We start from the raw sequence: 26389 nt of genomic DNA, 5'->3' as shown, positions 1-26389 counted from the left end.
CTGCCCCCTCTGCTCAGAAGCAGTCAAGCAGCAGAGCACACTTGGGGGCCTAAGACAGGAGCCAAGGGCAGCACCACCCCACTGAAAGCAGGAAAGGAGCATGCCAAAAACACCACTTTCACATGGGTGGCCCACAACAAACACCACCACAGCCACAGCTGCTGAAAAAGCAGCTCAATGCCATAGCAGTAGCCATATCCACTGTACAGGTATCCCACCAGACACTTGACTGCATTGACACAGAGTCACCAGTGGAGAATGGAAAAAGAAGAGAACATCTCTCTCCTCAAAGCCCACTCCAGAGTAATAGAGGAAGCAACTGCTTTACCAGATGACCAGACATCAATGTAGAGATATCAGAAATACAAAAACCCAAGAAAACATGACTTCACCAAAAGAATACAGTAATTCTCAAATACCGGGCCCTATAGAGCAGGAAACCCTTGAAATGACTGAAAAGGAACTCCAAGCAGCAATTTTAAGAAAACTCACTGAGATACAAGAAGACTCAGTTAGACAACATAATGAAATGAGAAAAAAATTCCAGGATATGAAAGAGGAAATTTACAAAGAGATTAATAACTTAAAAGTAATGTAGCAGAACTTATGCAACTGAAAGATTCACTCAACAAAATAAAAAAACACAACCAATAGCTTAAGCAGCAAGCTATAGCAAGCCAAAGAAAGAATTTCTGATCTTGAAGATAGTCTCCTTGAAATAATCCAGGCAGAAAGAAAAAAGGAAAAAAAGAATTTTAAAAAAGGAAGAAAATCTGAGAGAGCTAGCAGACAGCCTTAAGTTCACAAACATTTGAATCATGGATGTTCCAGAAGGGGAGGAGAAAGGAAAAGGCATGAAAAACCTATTCAACAAAATAATAACTGAAAACTTCCCAGGTATAGGGAGAGACACAGACATTCAGATCCAGGAGGCTCAAAGACCCCCAAACAGATTGAATCCAAAAAGATCCTCTCCACGGCACATTATAGTCAAACTGGCAAAGCTCAAAGACAAAGAGAAAGTCTTAAAAGAAGCAAGGGGAAAGTGTCAAGTAACCTATAAGGGAACCTCTATCAGATAAAACAGACTTCTCAAAAGAAACTCTACATGCCAGAAGAAAATGGGATGATATATTTAAAACACTAAAAGAAAAAAAACGCCAGCCAAAAATACTACAGCCAGCAAAGCTATCCTTCAGGAATGAGGTGGAAATAGTGTATTTTCCAGACAAGCAAAAACAGTGGGAGTTCACCACCACACAACCAGTCCTGCAAGAAATCCTCAAGAGAGCCCTGCATCAGGAATCTGAAAAACAATAATCACTCATCTTACTAGCTATAGTTTTGCTCAAACTCTCAGTTATTTCATAATTCAGTCTTGATAGGTGGCAGGTTTCTAGAAACGTATTCATTTCATCTAGATGCTCTAATTTATTCACTAACAATTATCTGTAGTATTCTCTTATAATCTTTTGACATCTGTAAATTTGGTTGTAATGACCAGTCTTTCATTTCCAATTTTAGTTATTTGAGTCTTCTTTTTTCTTAGTCAATCTAGGTAAAGCTTTGTTGATTTTGTGGATCTTGTCAAAGTAAAAAAAAAAAAAAACGTAATTTGATTTAATCCATAAATCAATGCATAGGAACTAAATTATAAATTCAAATCTTTTCCATGATTCTTTTCTTTCAACTTGTTTTTAAGCCCTCTCCACAGGAACAGTGAATGGAATTAGAAGAGAAATTTGGTTTTATCAGAATCCCATTTTTATTGGTGATAGTGTTTAACAAAATTCTGCGAGAGGTTATTAAAGGGACTTAAAAGCTGAAATTTCAAACTTAGGCTGAAACTTAAAAAGTGGTAGCAAATCACGAGGCCTTCAAAAGTCTTCCACTTTAAATATTAACATCAGTTTTACCTATTGGTTCAGTTTCCCTTTAATAGTGTCACTTATTTAGCCCTCACGGACTTACAATTAAGTTAGTTTTAGTGTGTGAGAGCTTCTCATTTCAGAACTTCAGAAACTCGTGATCTTAATTATTACATCAATTTTTTAAATGGGAGACTGTGTATTAAAATGTTTTAGCATGTAAAGTACTACATAAATTAATATTAGCATTTTTTATTTATGATTTTTTTCAATTTTATGTCATTTTCTGTGTTTAGACTGCTGTTATAATATTTTCTACTGTGGATAGTTTTCGTTACTCACATCTTTATTTTATAGTTCACTGTATTCAAATATTCTTTCAGTATAATAAACACTACAATACTTTGGGGGATAAAAAAGAATGACAAACCACTTGCCCCTGTCAAAATGGCAAGTTGTTTTATTATTTTTTATTTTGATGATGTATTTTATTTTACCCAAGGTACACAAAATATTATTATTTCAGTACACAATCAATATAAAACATTATTTTTTAAAAAACTAAGTCTTTGAAATCAGGTGCATATTTTACACTTGTAGCGTATCTCAATGCGAACACTAAATTTCATCAGAAATATTTGATGTGTATTTAGATTTAGTTTAAAAAGTAGATTCACTTACCCAGGTTGTTCCAAATGTTCTTTAAAATGTTCCAGTTAATTGAAGAGAGTGCCAGTTTTTCAATTTAAATTAATTAAAATTAAGCAAAATTTTAAATTCAGTTCCTCTTTATACTAGTCACAATCTGAGTACCCAGTAGCCAACGTCACTAGTGGCTACTCTATTGAATGATGTTGTTCCATAGGATTTAGTGGGGGTTTTCTCAGACTTGAACTTGAAGAGTGAGAGTATCCTGAATATCTTCCATTTGTTTAGAACTTTGAACATTGCCAAAGCGTCTTCACATCTTCTATTTCATTTTATTCTCACAACATTTCTGTTAGGTAAGTTGAGCAGCTGTCATTTGCCAATGAGCAAATTGAGGCTTTGAGCAAGTTAATGTCCAAGTTCCCAAAGCAAGTTTGTGATGAAACTAGGAATGGAATTCCTATTCAGCACTTCTCAACTGTTTCCTTTTCACTGAGCCATGTTTCAAAAACTAGGAATTTTGTCTGCAACAGCAGGGTTAGTTTACCTGCATCCACAGACTTCAGGTGGTCATCCTTCAAAGTCAAGTCGAGAATGACAAAATTTTTTGAAAGTAAATATAATACCTACTAGATAATTGAAATTAAAAATATATATATATATATGTGTGTGTGTGTGTGTGTGTGTGTCTCAACCAGAAAATCTACTTCTTAAGATCTATCCTATAGAAATAAAATCAACAGTATTTAGAGGTATGTGTGCAAGGACATTATTTGGAGTAGCTCAAAACTGAAATCTGTTGGGAATGGGATGAATGAATATTAATATGAGTGATGGCTAAATAAATTGCAGTTCATTTTTAATTACCACAGAATATTATGTATTCTTTTAAAATGATTAGTTAGATCTGTATCAACTGTCTTGGAGGAAGTTTGCATAAAATGATATGCAAAAAGTAAACATAATATGATTTTATTGTTGTAATGACAATAATATCTACCAATTGATTAATTATATAAGTGTGTATATATACATATATATATATAATATGAGAAGGGATAAATACATAGTGGGAAAGAGAAATACGCATATATGAAAGGATAAACATCAGGTTGTTCACATTGGTTACTTCTAGCATGGGGAGGCTTGGTTTGGAAAAGAGGATGAGGAGACATTTAAAGTCAACAGAAATTTTAAAGTATGCTTGTGGTCACATTTCTGTAAAAATATATAGAGAGATTGATATCAATATTGATATATAGATATAAATACTTATGGAGAGAGAGGTCTATCTATGCATACATATATTCATGGGTATTTATGTATATACACATATACACATATAGAAATATATGAAAGGATGGACCAAAATAAAACAAGAATGTGTCATTCTTATAAGTCTCCTTGAACCTAAGAAAAACAAACAAAAAACGTTGCTGTCTCTACCACAGTCAGTCCCAGTGGCCCTTCCTGGTGAGTAACTATCTTAAGCAGGAAGGTACGAACCGTAAATCCCCTGCCATCAAGGCTAGTAGTACTTACTGAGCCACAGAATTATCACCAAGTTTATCACCAAGTAATACGGGAGAGAGACCTGTGGCACAGATCTGAGCACATTACGCTTTTACCAGACAACTGTTTCCCACAATGTTCATGCATTCATTTATGCTAAATCATTCCAATGTGTTTTGGCTTTGAACTGATAGCCTCCGTCATGTTATGTCTATATGATTTTTAAAGTAAACCACACTTGATATAGAGGAAAATTGTTAGAGCTAGAAAATATATTACTGTATTAGGTAAACAAGAAAAGGTAACGAAAAATGAAGGTCTTTCAAATCTGTAATGGTTGCTTTGTCTCTGGAGAAATAGAATAAATCACGGGTAAGAGCAACCAAATTATCTGCACTATAAAGTGTAGTTCTTCACATTCTAACCATAAGTAAAAAAGAGCTAAAGTATTATATTTCCATGGAGAGTATCAATCAGCAAATGAATTTCAAGGCACTTAAGGTATAATTCCAAAAGTTTATTTACAAAGCATGTGGAAGATGTTTTTAGAAAAAAAATAAATAAATAAAGCTGAAAGGATATTTCTGAATAGCAATCTAACCTCAGAAAACTTTCCCTGACCACAGTCAAATCCAGATCATCTTAGCTACCTCTGGAAAGAGGCTTTTAAAACCACCAACTCCCACCATGCTGTAAAACATCAAGAAACAAATAATATTATCGTATCCAACTTGCCATTATAAAGGAAGATTTCTGTCTTAACATATTTCAAACTCCCATTGACTCAAATGAAAAGAGCCTTTTTACTTGTGCTATTGTGGAAGCAATCCCTCAGCCTCAATTCATTCTTGAGCAGCCTGTTCTTAAACGCTTTTACATTATGCTATCTTCTTTCAATATGGCCTATTTACAATAGAAACAGAGCATGGTAACCAATTCTTGAGTCTTTCTCAGACACAAAACATTCTCTCTACACAGCTTCCCTCACACTTGACACTACATCATACTGCCTTCATTAATGACGGGCCACACCTAACACTTTCCCATAGCCTGCAATTTCACTCTAATTACTGTTACTTTACACTGCTGATGAATGGGGCAGCTAAAATTTATATGCGTACTAGACACCACTTCCTACACATCCATTCATCAGAAAGGTTTTCAGAGATGTTAAGGAAGAGTAAATGAGTAAGTATTGACCATGTAAGAAACTCCATTATGTAGGTCACTAATAAAAGAAAAATTCTAAGATAAATGTAGCCCAAAGAAAAACATTTCCTAAGTGAATGAAAAGATTAGCAGTTCATAAAGACCTTGGAAACTCAAAGAAATATCCATCAGTGATTAGGATATACAGATGCAAAGGCAGAGTTATTCATAGCGGGAGAAAAACTGTAAATTCCAAATTTTAAAAAAATATGATTAAGCACAAGGACTAAGGGGAAAAATAATTTGTGGTACATCACAATGGAAGGTAAATTTCTAAGTAATGCTTTATTTATGAAATTGACTGGATTATAAGATCTAACAATAAGAACCTAAGACATAGAAATTGTCAAACACAAAGAAAAAGTTCCTTGTGCAGAAAAATACTATATAATGTTAATTTTAGGTTTGAAGAAATCCTGGGAAGTGCTGAAAACTAAGCCTTGTAAATGAAAATGTCAAGCAGCTTGCAAATGACAGAACCAACATTCGAGCCCAGCTCAGCATCCCAAGTTGCTCTGACTCTTGAGTCCTGCCAACAAACATTTTGCAATATAGTAGAAAAATAAGTTGTGGTTATTAATTTGGATGTATAAATAAAAGAGCTTAAGAAAGTCCTAAGGTTTTGAGCACAAATGACTGGGAGAATCACAGTGCCATTAAGGGACAATAGAGAAAGCGAGGTGATTCAAGTAAAATGAAAAACTGCTTTTACCCCTCACTTTATGTAGATCTTCTGCTTCCATAAATGCTGGCAGTCACTTTTACAGTCTGCAGACAGCACAGAAGTTATCTCTCTGGGAAATACACCAACCCAAGAGAAGAACACCCAAAGATTCTGACATCAAATATTCCCCAATGAAATACCCCAGCCAGATAACTTTACAGAGAGAACCAGAGTGAACAAAACCTATTCACATGCTCAGAACCTCCTAGAAACCTTTTAGTGCCCAACTCTTAAATATTAGTAGATAATTAAGGATATCTGGGCATCTAAAAAGAAATAGCCTAGCATGAGAAATAGAGACCAAAATAATCAAAGTGGAGGTAGGTGGAAGCACTTGAGGAGAGAGATTTTATGCAAGAAGGAAAAAAAACTTTCAAAAAAATAATAACTGTTAATTAATATTCCTAAAGAGATAAAAGTAGATATTACATTCATTAAATAAGTAATTATTAAAATGAACATTCAGAGAAAAAGTTTTCTTGAATATTAAAAACATGACAACATAAATAAAAACTCAGAGAAGTGTAACAGATAAGGTTAAAAAAAAAACTCTCAGAAAAATTAACTGGAGTTTCAGAAAAAAAAGAGAATGAAGGGAAGGGAATCATTCACAAAAGAATTCAAGAAAATTTTCTGAAACGGAAGACATGAATTTCTAAGTTGAAAGAATTGACTAAGCACCCACCGTAGTGAGTGTTATTAAATACACAGCAGTGCAAACTACTATGAGATCTCAGAGTATGGAGAGCAAAGGGAGCTCTTAAAAGATTCTAGAAGGAAAAAACAAAGCAGCAATTAAAGAGATTTTGGATCAGTGGTGACACTGAAAGACAAATGAAAGCAGACTGGTACTGTCAAAATTTGAAAGGAAAATGACTTTCCCACCTAAAATTGTATACCAAAATACTGCTCAAACTGATAAAGACATTTTCACATGTGAATGGTCTCAAACATCATTCTCTCCCGTGCATTTCTTCATAGAATGCTCTTGAATGGATGTTCTCCAACAAAATGAGGAAATAAATTGATAGAGAAAGACATTGGTACTGAAAACAGAAAATCAACACAATCAGATGGGCAAAGGGTAATACCTCTGTACCGGGCACAGAGGACAACCCATCCACATTGAACAAGATTAGAAGCCTCTGAGAGAGAGAGAGGTGACACAAATGACATACCTGATGCTCCCAACATATTGGGAAGAGATTTTATCAACTGGAGGTGAGTTTGGAATAAAAAGAGTGATAAACTCTTATTACTAAAAAACTAAGCAGAAAAAAAAGAAAGAATAATCTAAACTTGTTAAGGAAAGGAAAAAATATTATATATAATTATTATTATATGCATAAATTATTATATATTTATATATATATACATGCTCAAATGTAGATAGTATTTACATACCCATAATAATATAAACACAATATATTGATCTGACCCAAAATATTATAAAATTCAAAAATAGAGTAACAGAAAGGACCAAGGAGAGGAAGAATAGAAGAGACAAATTCCATTTACAGAGGTCATTGAGGAGCTAGTACTTAGAGCTAAATAATTAAGAAATAGAAATATACATATGTTGTTTAGAATACAGAGATAATGGAGTTAAAACTCATTGCTTCTTGACAAGAAAGTAGGAAAGTGGACAAGAACACTCTAACAAACTTGATCTAGTTAACGCTTTAAATTATGTACACCTATCTAACACAAATAGTAATGAAAACTGGAGAAGAGACACAGAAAAGGAAAGCCATCTTCAGGAAGAATCACGTTGATTGGAGATTTCAAGGAAGGAAAGGATGAGATCTGAGTAACAGAAGAAAGGAAGCCATTCTAATCCAGGAGCACCACTAATCCAGCTGCCGAAATGCTAATCCAAGTGCTTTGCTGATATCTTCTGTTTGTTGGTTTCTTTCAGGAACCCTTATTTTTCTCGGGCTTAGTTTTTTCACTAAGCCGAATTTAGTTTCCAGCACACCTTCCAAATCACTTAAACACATAACTTTACCATTGAAAAGTCATCTCAGTGCACCTCCATGTGCAGCAATGGGAACCATGAACAGGTTCTAATGCACACATTTAAAATATGTAATTAAAATTTTCACTGAATTTCCTGTCCTGAAATTGCGTATAATGGGTAACTAAGTGCTTGATTAAACTAATAGCATAAATCAATGAAATATAGGCCCAACACATTGCAATCTGGACCTATATAAGCCTTAGACCAAAATCTTGAAGGGACAAAGTAGCTCTAACATCTCAGAAGCCAGAACTGGTATAATATGTGTACTTAATCTTTATTTTAAAATATCTGTAAAATTGAGAATAGCAGCATTATTTCAACATAGCAATTGGAAAAACACAATAAAATGTTATTTATTTGACTAAAAAAGAAACACTTATTCTTAATATTACTCAAAATACTTTTATCAACTCTTTCCGAGTTCTAAGGGCAATCCTCTGCGATAGAGAATACAAGTCAGATGTTCCTCTGCCCATTTAGAGATGGGTTCCCAGACTTGCCTGGGCCCTTGGCTGTTCATGGGAGGCAGACGAAACAATGGCCTGACTTTCAGGCTAGAGTTGATCCTCCGGATCATAAAGAGACCTTTCCACAAATCTTCAGCTAAGATGCTTTCTTTATTCTCAAAAGTGTGCTACAAGTTCAGAAAACAGGAATATAAAATGCTTGTGGAGGGTACCTGTTGTATTATATGAAAAGCTAGTATAATATTAATAGACTAATATAAACATTTAATAAAATAGGAATTAATAAATAACTATGTCATATCCAGTGATTTTATTCTAAGTAATATCGTAGAAGTACAAAGAAGAAAAAAAAGATTAAGTGAGTCTTCTATTTCACTTCATTTATTTAAGCAAAGTCATGAGAGTTTAAATACATCCAAAACTAGATATTCTCCAATTTTATAACTATTGCCTCTCAGAATGACTTATTTCTTTACTGGATAATAAGTCTTTATATTCAGAACTGCATCACTTTCAAGAAACTCAGAATTATGTATAAATATTGAAACCACTGAAAAAGTACATGTCACTGATTTAAGCATATTTGTGTCTTTCAGGGAATCTATAATTCATGGTAAGCTTCTTTAACTCAGAATGGTTTAATATTTCTTACCTTAGCACATGCTTTTTGAAATTAGTAAACTGAAGGCATAAGACAATTAGGTTGATAGGAATAAGTATTTCAAATAATAGCATTGATCTTTTCAGTAATACCCTACTCTTCAACTTATGCTATCATATTGTCATTTACAAAGACAACTCAAGCTCTAAATATTTAGAACATGGAGGACATTTAGGAATTAAACTGTAATGCAAAATAGAAAATGTTTCAAAGTTTATTCAAAGCATGTTTAAGGGGCATAAAAAATAAGAATACTGTTAATTTCCCCAATTTGGGATTGCCCCCTATATACACACATATACCCATGCATCTTTGATAAGTCTTCACTATGATTATTGCACAATAGAAATTGTAAGAAACAAGATAGTAATATCAGTGACAGAGAGTTTCACAGAAAATACTGATTACATTTGATATGGTTTAAAAACTGGCTTTGAGTTAGCATTGGCTTAGAGAAATGCTTGGAGAAAGAATGTCCATGGGAACAATCATAAACAGAAAACTCTATAGACTGGATCTACAAAGAAATAAATACATACATAGTCTATAAAGGCAATGTCTTGAGCACTATGCTGGCAATTTTCCAGGAGCCCTGGGAACATGCCTAATTTCCATCTAAATTTGCACACATTTTTATTGCAATCTCATACCCTGTGAAGATTTACTCACTCTCATGTCCTTTAGCACAGGGGAGAAATAAGGTTTTTCCTTTCTCTCTCTCTCTCTCTCTCTCTCTCTCTCTCTCTCTGTATGTGTGTGTGTGTCCCTAACAGTAAAATCAGTGATGTCCCTGCAATATTCATAAAAAGTCTGAATTACATTTCTTCAGACCTATCCTCTATTAAGCATCACTAATAATTAAAGAATGGAAAAACTGCAGTCCCAGCTTTAGTTATGGAACGTACTCACAAATAATTTCCACAATGGGAATCAAGTTGTACCAATGAAGTCACTGAATAAGGCTACTTCCTATTGTAATGCTCTCTGTAACTCATCCCACCTGTGCAGGAAAAACATGTATTATCAAATAATTTTGTTATGAGGTTGTTAATCGTATTAGTCTGTTTCTATTGCTTATAGCAAAATACCTGGAACTGGGTAATTTATAAGAAAATGAAATCTGTCACTTACAGCTTCAGAGGCTGGGAAGTCCAAAGTCCAGGGAACATATCTGGTGAGGGTTTTCTTTGGTGGTGGCATGGCAGTGACCCAGGGGTCTCACATGGCAGAAAATGGCAGAGCAGAGAGAGATAGTTCCCCATGCACTCTCCTTTTAAAGCCCTCAGAACCAAGCCCCTGACCATTATTAATACATTCACAATGGCATGGTCCTACAATGTAATCACCTCTTCAAGGCCCCACCTTTCAATTACCATAATAGGTTTTCCCCCCTTCAACAGTTACAGTGGGGATATAAACGTCAATGAGGTTGGGGCGGGGGAGTGCATCAAGTTTACAGCACTAGTGTTGACACCCCTTCAAAAGGACCACTTCCTGCATATCTATTTGAAAGCATAGTCCTCTTCCAGTCATTCCTGTCTTCTCCCTTTCTACCACCTCCTTCCTCTCAGAGTAAAAACATACTCAATCCTGCAAAAACCCTCCCTACACTAATCCCCATTGAGTTACTGCCTTTTATCCTCACATGTAGTACCAAGCTGTTTGAAAAGTAGTTTAGGGTTTCTTTCTCTACTTCTTTGACTCCTCTCACCCTCTTGTCATCTGTTCCTGCCCCACAGAGTATAGGAACTACTTGCATAAATGAGAACAAAAACCTATGAGCCATCAAATCCAAGTGCCTATTTCAACTCTTATCATTGATAATGATGATGATGATAATAGCAATAATTCTGGTAGCTGACTTTACTGAGCATGAACTGTATGCCTGGCACCATGCTGAGCATGTTGCCTGTGTGTGTTAGCACTTTCATCCTCACAACCTTTTCTTTAACAACAATTTTTTTTGGTTATGAATATTTATGAGATACAAAGCTGATTGTCACCCCTCGTGCCCATGATGTGAGGGCCAGATTCATACTGGCAGCATACCCATTACCACAAATTGCATTTGTACCCCATGTCCCCCACCCAATTATCCCCAACCTCACTCTCCCTCCACCTTTCCCCACAACTCCACTTTGGAGCCCAAGGAATGTTCTCTTCCTCTGCAAGTCCAACACACTACTGTGGTCTTTCTTTCCTTCCTTCTTTCTCTCTTAGCTCCCACTTATGAGTGAGCACATGTGGTATTTATCCCTCTGTGCTTTGCTTATTTTTCACTCAAAATAAGTTTCTCCAGGTTCATCCATGTTGTTGCAAATGGGAGTATTTCATTCTTTTTTATGGCACAGTAGTATTCAGTGGTGTATATATACCACAGTTTCCTTATCCAATCATCCATCAGTGGACATTTAGGTTGGTTCCATGTTTTGGCTATTGTAAACAAAGCTGTGACGAACATGGGAGTGCAGGTATCCCTTAGATATTATGATTTCCATTCCTCTGGGTATATACCCAGAAGTGGGATTGCTGGATCGTATGGAAGATCTATCTGTAGTTGTTTGAGAAAACTCCATACTGTTTTCCATAGTGGTTGTACTAAGTTACAGTCCCACCAACAGTGTAGGAGCATTCCCTTCTCTCCACACCCTTGCCAGCATTTGTTATTCACCATCTTTTTGATTATAGCCAGTCTAACTGGGGTGAAGTGGTATCTCAATGTAGTTTTAATTTGCATTTCCCTGATGATTAGTGATGTTGAGCATTTTTTCACATACCTGTTGGCCATTTGTAAGTTTTCCTTTGAAAAATGTCTATTCAGCTCCTTTGCCCATTTTCTAATTGGGTTATTTGTTTTTTTACTGTATAATTGCTTGAGTTCCTTATATATTATGCATATCAATCCCTTATCAGATGCATAGTTAGCAAAAATTTTCTCCCACTCTGTAGGTTGTTGTTTCACTCTGTTGATTGTTTCCTTTTCTGTGCAGAAGCTTTTTAGTTTGATATAGTCCCATTTGTTTATTTTTTCTTTTACTGTTTATGCTTTCGGGCACATGTCTGTGCCCAAACCTAGTTGCTGAAGTGTTTCACCTATATTTTCCCTAAGTGATGTTACAGTTTCAGGTTTTACACTTAAGTCTTTAATCCATTTTGAGTTGACTTTAGTGTATGATGAGGTGCATATCTAGTTTCATTCTTCTGCATATGAATATCCAGTTTTTCCAGCACCACTTGTTGAAGAGGCATTCTTTTCTCCAATGTAGATTTTTGTTGCCCTTGTCCAATATCAGATAGCTGTAAGCCTGAGGGGTGATTTCTGGGTTTTCAATTCTACTCTACTGGTCTGAATGTCTATTTTTATACCAGTACATGCTGTTTTGGTTACAATAGCTTTGTAGTATAATTTGAAGTCAGGTAGTATTATGCCTCTGGCTTTACTGTTTTTGCTCAGGATTGCTTTTGCTATTTGGGGTCTTTTGTTGTTCCATATGAAGGGTAAGATTGTTTTTTCCATTTCTGTAAAGAATGTCTCTGGTATTTTGATGGGGATTGCATTGAATCTGTAGATCACTTGGGGTAGTACAGACATTTTCACAATGTTAATTCTTCCAATCCAAGAGCATGGAATATCTTTCCATCTTTTTGTGTCTTTAATTTCTTTCAGAAGTGGTTTGTAGTTCTTACTGTAGAGGTCTTTCACCGCTTTGGTTAAATTGATCCCTAGGTATTTTTGTGTGTGTGACAATTGTAAATGGGCTAACTTTCTTTATTTCTCTATCTGTTAGTTCATTGTTTGAGTATATAAATGCAACTGATTTGGGGGCATTTATTTTGTATCCTGCAACATTACTAAAGTTATTAACCAGCTCTAGGAGTTTTTTGGTAGAGTCCTTAGGTTTTCCTATATATAGTATCATGTCATCTGCAAATAGGGAAAGTTTGAGTTCATCTTTTCCAATCTGGATTCCCTTTATTTCTTTCTCATGCCTGACTGCTCTGGCTAGTACCTCCAGTACTATTTTAAATAGAAGTGGTGAGAGTGAGTCTCGTTGTCTTCTTCCTGTTCTTAAGGGAAAGGCCCTCAGTTTTTCCCCATTCATAATGATACTGGCAGTGGGATTGTCATAAATGGCTTTTATTATGTTGAGATATTTTCCTTCTATACCTAATTTTTTGAGAGTCTTTATCATGAAGGGATGTTGAATTTTTGTCAAATGCTTTTTCAGCATCTTTTGAGATAATCATATGGTCTTTGTCCTTGAGTTTGTTGATGTGATGTATCACATTTATTGCCTTTTGTAAGTTGAACCATCCTTGCATCTCTGGAATGAATCCCACTTGATCATAGTGTGTAATTTTTTAAATATGTTGCTGTATTCTGATTGCTAATATTTTGTTGAGGATTTTTGCATGTAGGTTCATCAAGGATATTGGCCTGTAATTTTCTTTTTTTGTTGTGTCTTTATCTGGTTTTGGTATCAGAATTATGTTGGCCTCATAGAATGAGTTTGGGAGAGTAGCTTCTGTATCAATTGTTTGGAATAGTTTGAGGAGAAGTGGTATTAACTCCTCCTTAAAAGTTTGATCGAATTCAGCTGTAAAGCCAGCCAGACCTGGACTTTTCTTTGTTGGAAGGTTGCTAATTACTGCTTCAATCTCCTTGCTTGTTATTGGTCTGTTCAGGTTTTCTGTCTTTTCTTGGTTCAGTCTTGGTAGTTTGTATGTGTCTAGAAACTTATCCATATATTCTAGATTTTCATATTTGTTGTCATACAGTTGTTTATAATAGTTTCTAATGATTCCTAGTATTTCTGTGGTATCAGTTGTAATGTCTCCCTTTTCATTTCTGATTTTTGCTATTTGGGTCTACTCTCTTCTTTTTCTTTTTTTTGTTAACCTAGCTAATGGTTTGTCCATTTTATTTATCTTCTCAAAAAACCAACTTTTGGTTTTGTTGATCTTTTCTAATGTTTTGGGGGTCTCAATTTCATTTAATTCTGCTCTGATCTTAATTATTTCTTTCTATCTATTACCTTTAGGTTTGGATTGTTGTTTTCTTTTCAAGTTCTTTGAGGTGTACTGTTAGGCCATTTATTTGAAGTCTTTCCATTCTTTTGAAGTAATCATTTATTGCAATAAATCTGCCTCTTAGTACTGCTTTTGCCTAGCCCACAAATTTTGGTATGATGTATCTTTATTTTAATTAATTTATAGAAATGTTTTGATAACCTGTTTAATTTCTTCTTGGACCCACATGTCATTCAGGAGCCTATTATTTAGTTTCAATGTATTTGTATAGTTTCCAGAGTTTTGCTTATTATTAATTTCCAATTTTAGTCTATTGTGTTCTGAAAAGATACTTGGAATGATTTCAAAATTTTTTAAGTTGCTGGGACTAGATTTGTGACCTAATATGTGGTCTGTCCTGGAGAGTGTTCCATGAGCTGATGAGAAGAAAGTATATTCTTTAGTTGTTGCGTACAATGTTCTGTACATATCTGCCAGGTCCAATTGATATAATGTGTAGCTTAAATCCTGTGTCTCTTTGTTGATTTGTTGCCTGGAAGATCTGTCCCATAGTGAGAGAGGGGTGTTCAAGTCACCCACTATTAATGTATTAGGGCCTATTTCTTTCTTTGACCTAATAATGTTTGCTTTGTATAACTGGGTGCTTCAGTATTGGGTTCATATATATTTATGATTGTTATGTCTTCTAGCTGGATAGATCCTTTTACCATTATATAGTGGCCTTCTTTGTCTCCTTTTATGTTTTTTGGTTTAAAGTCTATTTTATTTGATATAAGAATAGCTACTCCTGCTCATTTTTGGTTTCCATTTGCATGGCATATCTTTTTCCATCCTTTCACTTTTAGTCTGTGTGTGTCTCCATAGGTGAGATGGGTCTCTTGAAGACAGCATATACTTGGGTCTAGCTTTTTAATCCAATCAGTCAATCTGTACCTTTTGAATGGGGAGTTTAATCCATTCACATTTAGGGTGGTTATTGACAGATATTGTTTAATTCCTGTCATTTAATTGCTTTTCATTTAGATGTTTAAAATATCTTTTGATCCTTATTTCCCCTTTTATTTCTCTTCTTCAATGTTAGTTGGATATTTGAGGTGGCATGATTTAGCTTCTTGCTCTTTCTCACTGACATTTTTGTTTTAACAGTAGGTTTTGCTCTTTCTTGTGCATCCGTGGCAGTGACATTCATTATTCAGATTCCAGATGCAGGACTCCCTTGAGAATTTCTTGTAGGGTTGGTCTTGTGGTGGTGAACTCCCACAATTTTTGTTTGTCTGGGAAATACACTATTTCTCCCTCATTTCTGAAGGAGAGCCTTGCTGGATATAGAATTCTTGGCTGGCTTTTTTTTTTTTTCTTTTAGTGTGTTGAATATATCATTCCACTTTCTTCTGGCCTGTAGGGTTTCAGTTGAGAAGTCTGCTGTTATTCTGATAGGGGTTCCCTTATAGGTGACTTGACACTTTTCTCTTGCTGCTTTTAGAATTCTCTCCTTGTCTTTGACCTTTGCAAATTTGAATATAAAGTGTCTTGGAGAGGATCTTTTTGGATTGAATCTGTTTGGGGACCTTTGAGCTTCCAGGATCTGAAGGTCTGCAAGTCTCCCTACCCCTGGGAAGTTTTCTGTTATTATTTCCTTGAATAGGTTTTCAATACCTTTTCCTTTCTCCTCCCCTTCTGGAATACCAACAATTCAGATGTTAGAGTACTTGAGGTTGTCTGCTATCTCTCTTAGATTTTCCTCCTTATTTTTAATTCTTTCTTCCTTTTCTTGTCTGCCTGGGTTATTTCATAAAGACCATCTTTGCGATATGAAATTCTCTCTTCTGCTTTCTCTAGCCTGCTGCTTAAGCTCTCTGTTGTGTTTTTAATTTCAATAAGTGAATCTTTCATTTCTTGGAGTTCTGCTACATTCTTTTTTAGGGTATTAATCTCTTTGTAAATTTCTTCTTTCATATTCTGGATATGTTTTCTTGTTTCCTTGTGTTCTCTAGTTGAGTCTTCTTTTATTTCTTCAAGTTTTCTTAAGATCATTGTTCGGAATTTTTTTTCAGACATTTCAAGGATTCCCTGTTCTATGGGGTATGGAATTTCAGCATTACTCTATTCCTTTGGTGGTGTCATATCTTCTTGTTTGTTTGTAGTTCTAGTACTTTTTCATTTATGTTTGGCCGTCTGGTAGAGGACTTGCTTCTTCTATTACTCTGAGGTTGGCTCTGAGGATAAAGACTTCCTCCTCTACTTGCAGGCTCTACTGTTGACTCTTCTTATATCAATGTAGTCACATGAGTGGCAGGTTGCCTGTAGAGTGGCCCTGGCTGCTACTGTGTTGTTGAACTGTCCTTGTGGTGACAGAAGGTGCGGCACTATGTATATTATACCTCCTTGGCTCCTGTTTTAGCTTTCTGTGGCTGTAGACTGAACCCCTTGTGCTGTGCAGGTCTCAGCTTACCTCAGTGCCTGCTGGGCTGTGTGCACTTCCCTTGCTCCCCCCCCCCTCCCGGGCCTTAGACTGGACCCCAGTGCCATGCAGGTCTTGGCCCACCTCTGTGGCTGCTGGGCTGTGTATGCTTCCTTCTGGGCCTTAGACTGGGCCCCAGTGCTGCAAGGGTCTGGTCTTGTTTCACCTCAGTGGCTGCTGGGCTATGTGCATTTCCCTTCCCACTGGGGCCTTAAACTGGACCAGGTGCCAGAAGGGTCTGGTCTTGGCTCACAACAATTTTTTAATAGCAACTTGAAGAAGTTGCAGTTTCAAGAAATTGACTGATTTTTCCAAAGCCGCCCAACTTGTGTGCATTTGGCCACCTTGTAGCATTTTGTATAATTTCCATTTTCATGAAAAACTTGTCCTTTTTTCCTTGGTATGCTCCAACCTCTTGCCCTGTTCTTCCTGGCATTCCTCCTAGCTATAAGAGGCTCTGTTTTCTCCTTTTGTTAATTTCCTTGCTCCATGTATCTTGCTCATGTAGTCTCAAACTCTCTATGACATTATCCATTCAAACCATTTTGATCATCTCCTTCTAAGGATGAATGCCAGGTTTAGGCTTCTGGCCAAAATGTTCCTCTTGATTTAGGGGCCATGTGGCAATGGATCCTTACTTCTCTCTCCTGTCCACAGACCTTTCTCTTTCTCTTACCTTTCCCATGAAGTCGATATTGCAAACACATAGAATCACCTTTTACATTATTTTTGAATCTTCCTACCCACCCTTTCCACTTCCAGTTGTCTAAGTGAAGAATCACATTACTTCTGCCTAATTGCAATTCCCTTGCAATAGGAGAAAACTTAAAAATGCAGAGTTAAAAGTCAGAATGCCCTAAATTTGAACCACAGCTCAGGCACTTATTATGGTCTCTTAGGCATATGACTTTATCTTTCCAAGTCTCAGTTTTCCCCTCAATAAAGTGGAAACATAGGGCATTAGAAAGATTAAGTGAAATTATAGGTGTAGCACAATAACATAACAATAAGTCAGCAATAAAAAGCCATTGTTATATTATTAACCCGAACTTTTGACCCTAATTCTTCCTGATTTACTTACCATAAAGCAGTCCCTGTTCAAATATTTTTCGTGACTTCCATTCATGACTCAGTTCCCCCTTAAGCTTCCATGGTTTTATTTCAAGCCTTCTGATAGAGTTTGGATTTGTTGTCCCCTCAAAGCTCATGTTAAAATATGATTCCCAACTTGGCAATGCTGGGAGTGGTTTGGGTTGAGAGCAGATCCCTTGTGAATAGATTAATGCCCTGGGGAGGAGAAGTGGTGAGTGAGTTCTTGCTCTATTAGTTCCTGCAAGAGCTGGTCGTTTAAAGGATCCTGGCACCTCCTCTCTCTCTCTCTCTCACTTCCTCTCACCATGTAATTTGCTTGTACCCACTGGCTGCCTGCCATTTTCCACCATGAGTAGAAGCAGCCTGAGGCCCACACCACATGCAGCTGTCCCAGAATAGTAAGCCAAATAAACTTCCTTTCTTTATAAATTACCCAGTTTCAGGTATACTGTTATAAGCAACACAAAAACGGACTAATACAGAAGGTTGGTACTGAAGACTGGGGTATTGCTATACAGATACCCAAAAATGTGGAAATGGCTTTGGAACTGGGTAATGAGCAAAGGTTGAGGAGTTTAGAGGACTCAGAAGAAGACAAAAAGATAAGGGAAAGTTTGGAAAATTTTAGAGATTGGTTAAATGATGGTAACCAGAATGCTGATAGAAATGTGGACAATAAAGGTCATGCTGATGATGATGACTCAGAAATGATGAACTTATTGGGAATTGGACAAAAGATCACTCTTGCTACACCATAGCAAGTAAACTTGGCTGCATTGTGTCCATGCCCTAGGACTTTATGGAAGGTAGGACTTAAGAGCTGTGAACCAGAATGTTTGGTAGAAGAAATTTCTAAGCAGCAAAGCATTCAGACAGCTGCATAGCTACTTGTAAGAGCCTACACTCAGTTATGGCTGCAAAGGCATGACATAAAGATGGAATTTATAATTAAAAGGGAAGCAGAGCATAAAGATTTGGAAAATTTGCAGCCTGGCCATGTGGTAGAGAATGAGAGAGCCCTTTCAAGAGAAAAATGCAAGAGTGCAGGGTTATGCTACAGACATAAGCATGGCTATAAGGCAGCCTGGAGCTATGGCCAGGACAATGCAGTAAAGACCACAAAGGGATTTCAAAAGTCTGGAAAGGCAATCCTCCCATCACAGGCCTGGAGACTAAGAGAACTGAGTTGTTCCAGAGGACAGACCTAGGGTACAGCTGACCTCAGAAACCTGCCCCCTGCATCCCAGCTGCTCTGGCTGGAGTAGCCCTGCCTCATGTGGCTCCAAGTGTGGTTCATGCAACAGCTCTGCAGAGCACGAGCCAGAAACCTTGGTGGTATCTACATGGTGTTAAGTCTCCAGGATGGTAGAACATGAGAGCAGTGGAGGCATGGAAACCTCCACCCAGACTTCAGAGGATGTATGGAAAATCCTGGAAGCCCAGGCAGAGATCTGCCACAGAGGCCATCTACTAGAGCAATGATGAGCAGAAATCTGGGGTCAGAACCCCCACAGAGGGCCCCACCAGGGAAATATCTAATACAGCCAAGGAAGTAGGGCTGCTGCCAGGACCCCAGAACCATAGGGTCACTGGCAATGTGTAACATTGGCATGGAAAAGCTGCAGGTACCAGTGCAGCCCAGTGGGCTGCTCTCAGCAGAGCCATGGGGGTGGGGCTGCCCAAGGCTTTGGGGGCCCAACCCCCCATTGTGTCCAGGATGTAGGACTTGGAGTCAAAGCAGATTTTGGAGTTTTAAGATTTAATGTCTGTCCTGCTGGTTTTCAGACTTGTTTGGGGCTTATCTGTCCTTTCTTTTGGCCTATTCCTCCCTTTTGGAATGTACACGTGCACCCAATGTCTGTTCCACCATTGTATCTTGAAAGTATATAAATTTGGTATTGATTTTTATACGTTCACAGCTGGAAGGAGTTTTGCCTTTTAGTCTCAGATGAGATTTGGACTTTTAAGTTGGTGCTGGAACAAACTAAGACTTCTGGGACTGTTGAGATAGAATGATTGTATTTTCTACATGAGAAGGAAGTGAGTTTTGTGTGGCTAGGGTCGGAATGATAGAGTTTGCGTGTGTTGTTCCCCCAACGCTCACGTCAAAATCTGATCCCCAACTTGGCAGTGTTGGGAGTGGTTTGGATTAAGGGGTGGATTCCTCATGAATGGTTTAATACCCTGGGGGGGTGGGCAGGTAGTGACTTCTTGTTTTATCAATTACTGCGAGAGCTTGTTGTTTAAAGGATCCTGGCACCTCCCCTCCCTCTCTCTTGCTTCCTCTTACCATGTGATCTGCTTGTACCCACAGGCTGCCTGCCCTTTCCACCAAAAGTAGAGGCAGCCTGAGGCCCACGCCAGATGTAGCTGTCCCAGAATCATAAGCCAAATAAACCCCTGTTCTTTATAAATTACCCAGTCTCAGGTATTCTGTTATAGCAACACAAAAATAGATGAATACTCCTTTTCCAGGTCTAGTTTCCATTATACCCTGTCCCATTTCTTCATCCTTCCAGCCACACTCCAATATCCTTACAGTTCATCTGACCTGACTCCCTTACCCACCTCCTTGCCTTTTCCTAAGTAGCTCTCAATTTCCAATAGTTGTCTCAATAAACTTTTACCCCAATATTCACAAATCAAAATTCAATCCATACTGTAAAAGAAAGATAAAATTTTAGACACTCAAAATTATTGTTTCCTGGAATCACCAAGTTAAAATTAATTTCTTCCTCTTTTGTAACCACATACCAGCCTGAAGCTGTTAATGCATTTAATTAAATCGGCCCTTCATCAGTGTTATTTAGTTATGCATATATCTCTCCACGCATAAGAGGACACAGACTTTGTTAGTCCTCTTCTGTCCTCCCACTTTACCTTTCCAGTGCTTTTACAGAGTAAGCACTTGATAAATATTAGATAAATTAAAGTGAATTAAATATTTCTGGACTTAATATACCATATAAGTAACAACTTGTTGGTATATAAGGAGGAAATTTCAATTTTCTTAATGTCAGAACCTCCTCCCAAGGAAGCTTGGTCTTCGTGGAAAGATTATTTTGCTATTTTAATCAGGATGAGGAATCCATAAGAGATGTGTGAGACTCACAAGGGGGCATATTTGGAAAAACAACAGATAATCTACAAACTGCTTTCTAAGGGTGCAGCTTCAGTTAATTGCAGGCTTTGTGAGTGACTGAGGCATGTGAACTTGAAGAAAGAGCTGAATTTCTTACACAAGAGAGTAGATTTGAGAGAAAGGGGACTCAGTACTGAGAGGAGACAAGGAAGCTATCTTTCTGAGAAGAACAGGGATGTCTAATGGACATTTTTTTTTCAGTTGTTGCCTGCTTCTGTCGGATATAAATCATCTTTCTAACCCCTCCATGAAATCATCAGAAAAATTCCATATTGCATTCCAAGTCACTTTAGAGTACAACTTGGTTTGGGAGAGGTGTGGTGATGAATTGAAGTCTCATTCAAAATGTGCACAGGATAAGAGCTGAATGGCTCAGCCACATCTGGATAATATTCATATATTATTTTGTGAATATCAGTAACAATTACATAACAATTTAGTGTAACGATGACCACGGTCCCTTTCTTACTTTATGTCCCAAATCTTGTATTTGCCTGAGTAAGCATCATAATCAATCATCCAAACATTTATAGAGAGCCAGCAAAAGAAAGTATTCTATTACATAGAAAACTAATCATGATAATAATACCTACTCCTTTTTACCAATAACATCTGCTATTTACAATATGCTAGGCACTGTCATAAGTTCATCATCTCATTTAACCCTACCTATAGCCAAATACTGCTCGTATTCCCATTTTATAGGCTTACAGGCTTAGAGAGGTTGAGGAACTTGCCCACAGTCCCAAAGCTAGTATAAGACAGGGCCAGAGGTTGAGTCTACTTTCATCTACTTTAATACATATGTTCCTAATCATAGTATTGAGTGCTATTAAGGGATCCAAAGGTGTATAATGTATAAACCCTACCACCAAAATGCTCACAATTTATTTGGGCAGATTAAGAAAATTCTCCTTAAAAGATAACTCGCAGACAATGGTTGGAATTTGAATTTCTAATTTCTTTATCCAAAATAAAAATGAGAAAGGCACTTGATGCTTAAATATTCTGATTGCCTCAGAGTCCCAATTCGGCAAGTGATTTCAACCAGTCATGCCAGTCCTGAACATTTTTAGACAAGAGGAACACAAGATTGACCACTGTGCTGAATGGCACTGAATAGGCCAAAGAGTTATTGGTTATTTTGGTGAACCACGTATTAGGGTACCTCAAAAAGTTTGTGAAAAGTTGGACTGAAAGATAATATGAATCTTTATATGAATTTTTGAAGTACCCTTGTATATGCAATCAGGAAAGGTGTCCATAAATATTTCTAAAGGACATTCTTTGGGTCTTTTAAAATATGTCTACCTTATTTTCTTAGCCATCTGGTAAAGTTTTAACTTGTATCTTACTTGATTTAGAATACTTTTTTTTTTCCGAATGCCCACATATAAATACTGTGTATAGTCTGATATAATTTTCAATTTCCTCTGCTGCTCTAGTTTATTTTTTTTAATTTTATTTTGTCAATATACAATGTGGTTGATGATTGTGGCCCATTACCAAAACCTCCCTCTGCTGTTCTAGTTTAGATGGCTATTATATTTTCAGAATTTCTTTTCAAGGTAGTCCTAACTTGCAAGCCAGTAAATTTTTATGTTTCTGAATTATGAATTTTCTAAGAAAAACATTATAATTTTGTTTCTTTTTCTACTAAGAACATCATGATTTATCCTTGGGAATCATTTAGATGAGAAGAAATCCCCAGGAATTACACAGGAGTGAAGTTAAAGTTGATACTGTTCAAAGAAGAGAAAACCAGAAATTTTGACTGGGAATTAGAACAAGAATTACTCTCTGGACAAAGAGACTTTAAATTATATACTGCTATGGGTCAAATATGTTCCCCCAAAATTCATGTACTGGAAACTTGACCCCCATTGTAACAGTGTTAAGAGGCTGAGAAAACCAATATGGTATTTGATAGGTGGGGCCTTTAAGAGGTGATTAGATTGTGAGGACTGTGCCTTTGTGAATAGATTGGTCCATTCATGCAGTATTGGATGAGTTCTGACAGCTTTGAAAGGAAAGCAAGTAAGAAGGTGACCTCTCTCTTGCTCTTGCCATTCTCTTGCCATGTTACACCTGACAGCCTGTAGAGAGTTCCCACTGAGAAGGCAGCTCTCACCACATGTGCCCCCTGGACTGTGGACTGGACTTCCTAGCCTCCAAAACTGTAAGAAATAAATTTATTTCTTTATAAATTACCTAGTTTCAGGTATTCTGTAATAAGCAGCAGAAACAAACTAATATATATACATAAAATTTTATTTAAATAAAGATAAGATTTCTATGAAAAGACAATACAAAAAAATTGAAGTTAATATAGACATTAAATATTACTTTAGGAATAAAACAAAAACTGAACAATCTGAGTAAAAAAATGTCAGTTGTATAGTGTATTTAAAAACAATGTCCTTTTATTCAATATTTACCAATGTTAATTGAATGATAGGATTTAAATATATGTGACAGACAGAAGTGAATTTACATGTTTATACCTTTCCCCTTTATTACAAAAGCAAATATGGCTTTCAGCTGAAGGAAACAAAGGTACTAGAATGTAATATTGGAGGACACATTCCTTTAAATGAGAAATCTTAGTGGTTTATATTAGGTCCCCAATATGTTGGTTTGATAGATAATTACATGATTAGATAGGGTTTTTTAAATCCTTTCTTATGTACTCAACAGAACAGAATATCTTCTTTGGAGGTTAGGATACAAATTACCTAATTAAGTTACACACTCTGTGTAATAAAATAACATATTTGAAATCTACACGGTAAGTAAATAGCTATCCTGACTATTTCATTACTTTGTTTTTTATAAAATGAATAATATAGTTAATAAATATATAAATATAGTTATATATATATAAATAAATATAGTTAATAATAAAATTTAGACAGTTATTCTTTCAAATTTTGTTTTTTTAACCTATTTTAAAAATATACTTTCATATGGAAGACATGCAATATCTGTGTGTATGTGCGTGTTGAGAATGTTTGTATGGGTATGAATAATTAAGAACAAGTTATTTTCTTCATCTTAACATGAAAACTTTTGGGCCGAGCCCGTGGTGCACTTGGGAGAGTGCAGCGCTGGGAGCGCAGCGATGCTCCCGCCGCGGGATTCCGGTGCACTCACTGGCTGAGTGCCGGTCACGAAAAAAAAGACCAAAAAAAAAAAAACATGAAAACTTTCCTCATTTATATGCAACTGTTACAGAATTAAATATTTTTAAATATTTTTATAAAGGTAAAATTTTTATTGTACTCTATTCTGAAAAACAGTTTAATTATCTAAGTTAGTCTCTCACATGAGACATCATCCTTTCATTTCTTATTCCAAATCTGTATCAGATAGCTTTAAATTTTAACTTTGAGCCAGTCATATCCACATTTTTCTTCCTGGTGAGGCACTTTGTGCCCCAAATTCTGTCATAAACCCATCAAATGAACCAGAAATGATCATAATTAAGCTATTCATTCCACAAATAAGTGCACACTTGCTATATCTCAGGCTCTGTTCCAAGTTCTGAGGATATAGCAGTGTACCAAACATATAAAAAACCTTGCCCTCCTGCATCTGAATTTCTAATTGGCTACTGTTTCCTCTGAGTTGGTAAAATAAGCAAGCCAAAGTTAATAGATCATTTGTAAATGTGTCACTATTAAGTAGATTTTAAGCTTTTCAAGGTTATTTGAAGGGCTTCTCTTCATTCTGAAAATACATAGGAAAGGTGTAAGCAAATGCTTGTTTTCTTCGGGTGGCTTAAAGACAACAGATTCCTGGTATGGGAGTGGGTAGAATGGCAAGAAGAGCTCAGGGAACTTCTTACTGGGAGATCCTGACCCCAGTTACTAAGAACTCAGAGCTAAAGAAATTTAGCAATGAGAACAAGGTGACCAGGATCCGAAGTTTACAGACAGAAAGTGATGATAATAAGCACAAGGGTAACATCACCAGAAACAAAGTAGAAGTTAGGGCTGGTTTGGATGAGAAGCTCTATGAGAAGGCCTTCAAGATCATGGGAAAAACTGGTTCTGATAGAGTATTGCTATAGACTGAATATTCCCCCAAAACTCATTTAAGCTTGATCCCCATTGTAACAGTGTTAAGATGGTGGGAAATCAGACTATGGCAATGTTGAAAGGCAGGGAGTGTGAGGGGCTGTGGTCCATTAAGAGGTGATGGGATCATGACCACTCTGCCCTCAAGAATGGCTTAATCTATCTGTGGAGTAAAGGGTTAATGGTTTAGTGGGTTGTCACAGGAATGGCACTCATGGCTTTACAAAGAGAGCAAGTGAGCACATTAAAGAGTTATTGTCATCCTTGCCATGTGATTGATTGCATCACCCCCAGACCCTGTAGAGAGTTCCCACCAGGAAGAAGGGGCTCACCAGATGCATCCCCTGGACCATGGACATCCCAGCCTCCAAAATTGTATGAAATAAATTTCATTTCTTTATAAATTACCCAGTTTCAGGTATTCTGTTATAAGCAACAGAAAATGGACTAATCTAAGTATATAGAGAGAACCAAAAGTTCTTCATGTTCCAGCCCCCTAGTATGGAGTTTTGCTTTGGGGAACAATGGCTGAGTACATATGCATGTGCTGTAAGACAGCTCCAGATAGCTCTCTCTCTGAACCCCAGCATACAGGCCCACTGTGCGCTGCGCAGGGACTACAAAAACAGGGGCCACACCAAATGGCAGGAAGAAACCTTAGAATTTCCAGTTCTCTCAGTGGCAAACTCTGGTAAGAAGGACACCTAAACAACACCACTTTCATATTATCCAAGCCCCTGAGGTTGTTGAACAATTCAGGAGGTAGGAGGAGACCTCTCCCTACAGTAGACCTCCTGCTAGTGAGCATGTGTGGGGGTGAAGTGATGCACTGAAATACGGAAATCATTACCAGACTTATACTGCGGGATATTGGAAAAGTACATTCAGGTTGAATTAAACTATACTTAACTACTTTTGTCATTTGTTTGGCAGTCTTTATATTTGCCCTTTGCGTTCAAGATGAGAAAGGTTAAAAAGAAAAAAAAGATGTTTAAACTAAATTTGCAAGGATTCATTTGATTCATTTGACAAAAACACCCAATTTTAAATGGAAGAAGGTTTGTAACAACTCTTCCTGATCCTATAAATATAAGCTAAGACAGCAAAGAAACCATTTGCTGCTTCCAGGCTCTACTCAACTTTCTGCTGCATTTTAAAACTACTCCCCACTGTACTATCCTGAGAGGCGATAAAGAAGAGCTGTTTACTACCAGACTTTCCCCAACCTCCATCTTCTTATTCCCTTGGGTCCGTGCTTGAACACTGTGATTGCATCTTAACTGAAATAAATCTTATATGGAATATCTAAGTTCTATAAGAAAGCTAAAATACAACTACACCACATGAGTACAATCCTTTGACAGAGTAGACAAAATAAGCTTTGCTTCCGATGACTTCTAAGTTCTAGACAACTAAGAGATTATAAAATAGCAAATTCATTAACTCAGGCTTTGTGGCCCTGTGGATCAGGC

The sequence above is a fragment of the Cynocephalus volans genome, chromosome 1 (assembly GCF_027409185.1).
Source record: "Cynocephalus volans isolate mCynVol1 chromosome 1, mCynVol1.pri, whole genome shotgun sequence".
In the NCBI taxonomy this organism is placed as follows: domain Eukaryota; kingdom Metazoa; phylum Chordata; class Mammalia; order Dermoptera; family Cynocephalidae; genus Cynocephalus; species Cynocephalus volans.
The sequence above is the reverse complement of the archived record's forward strand: the minus strand, read 5'-3'. Positions refer to the sequence as shown.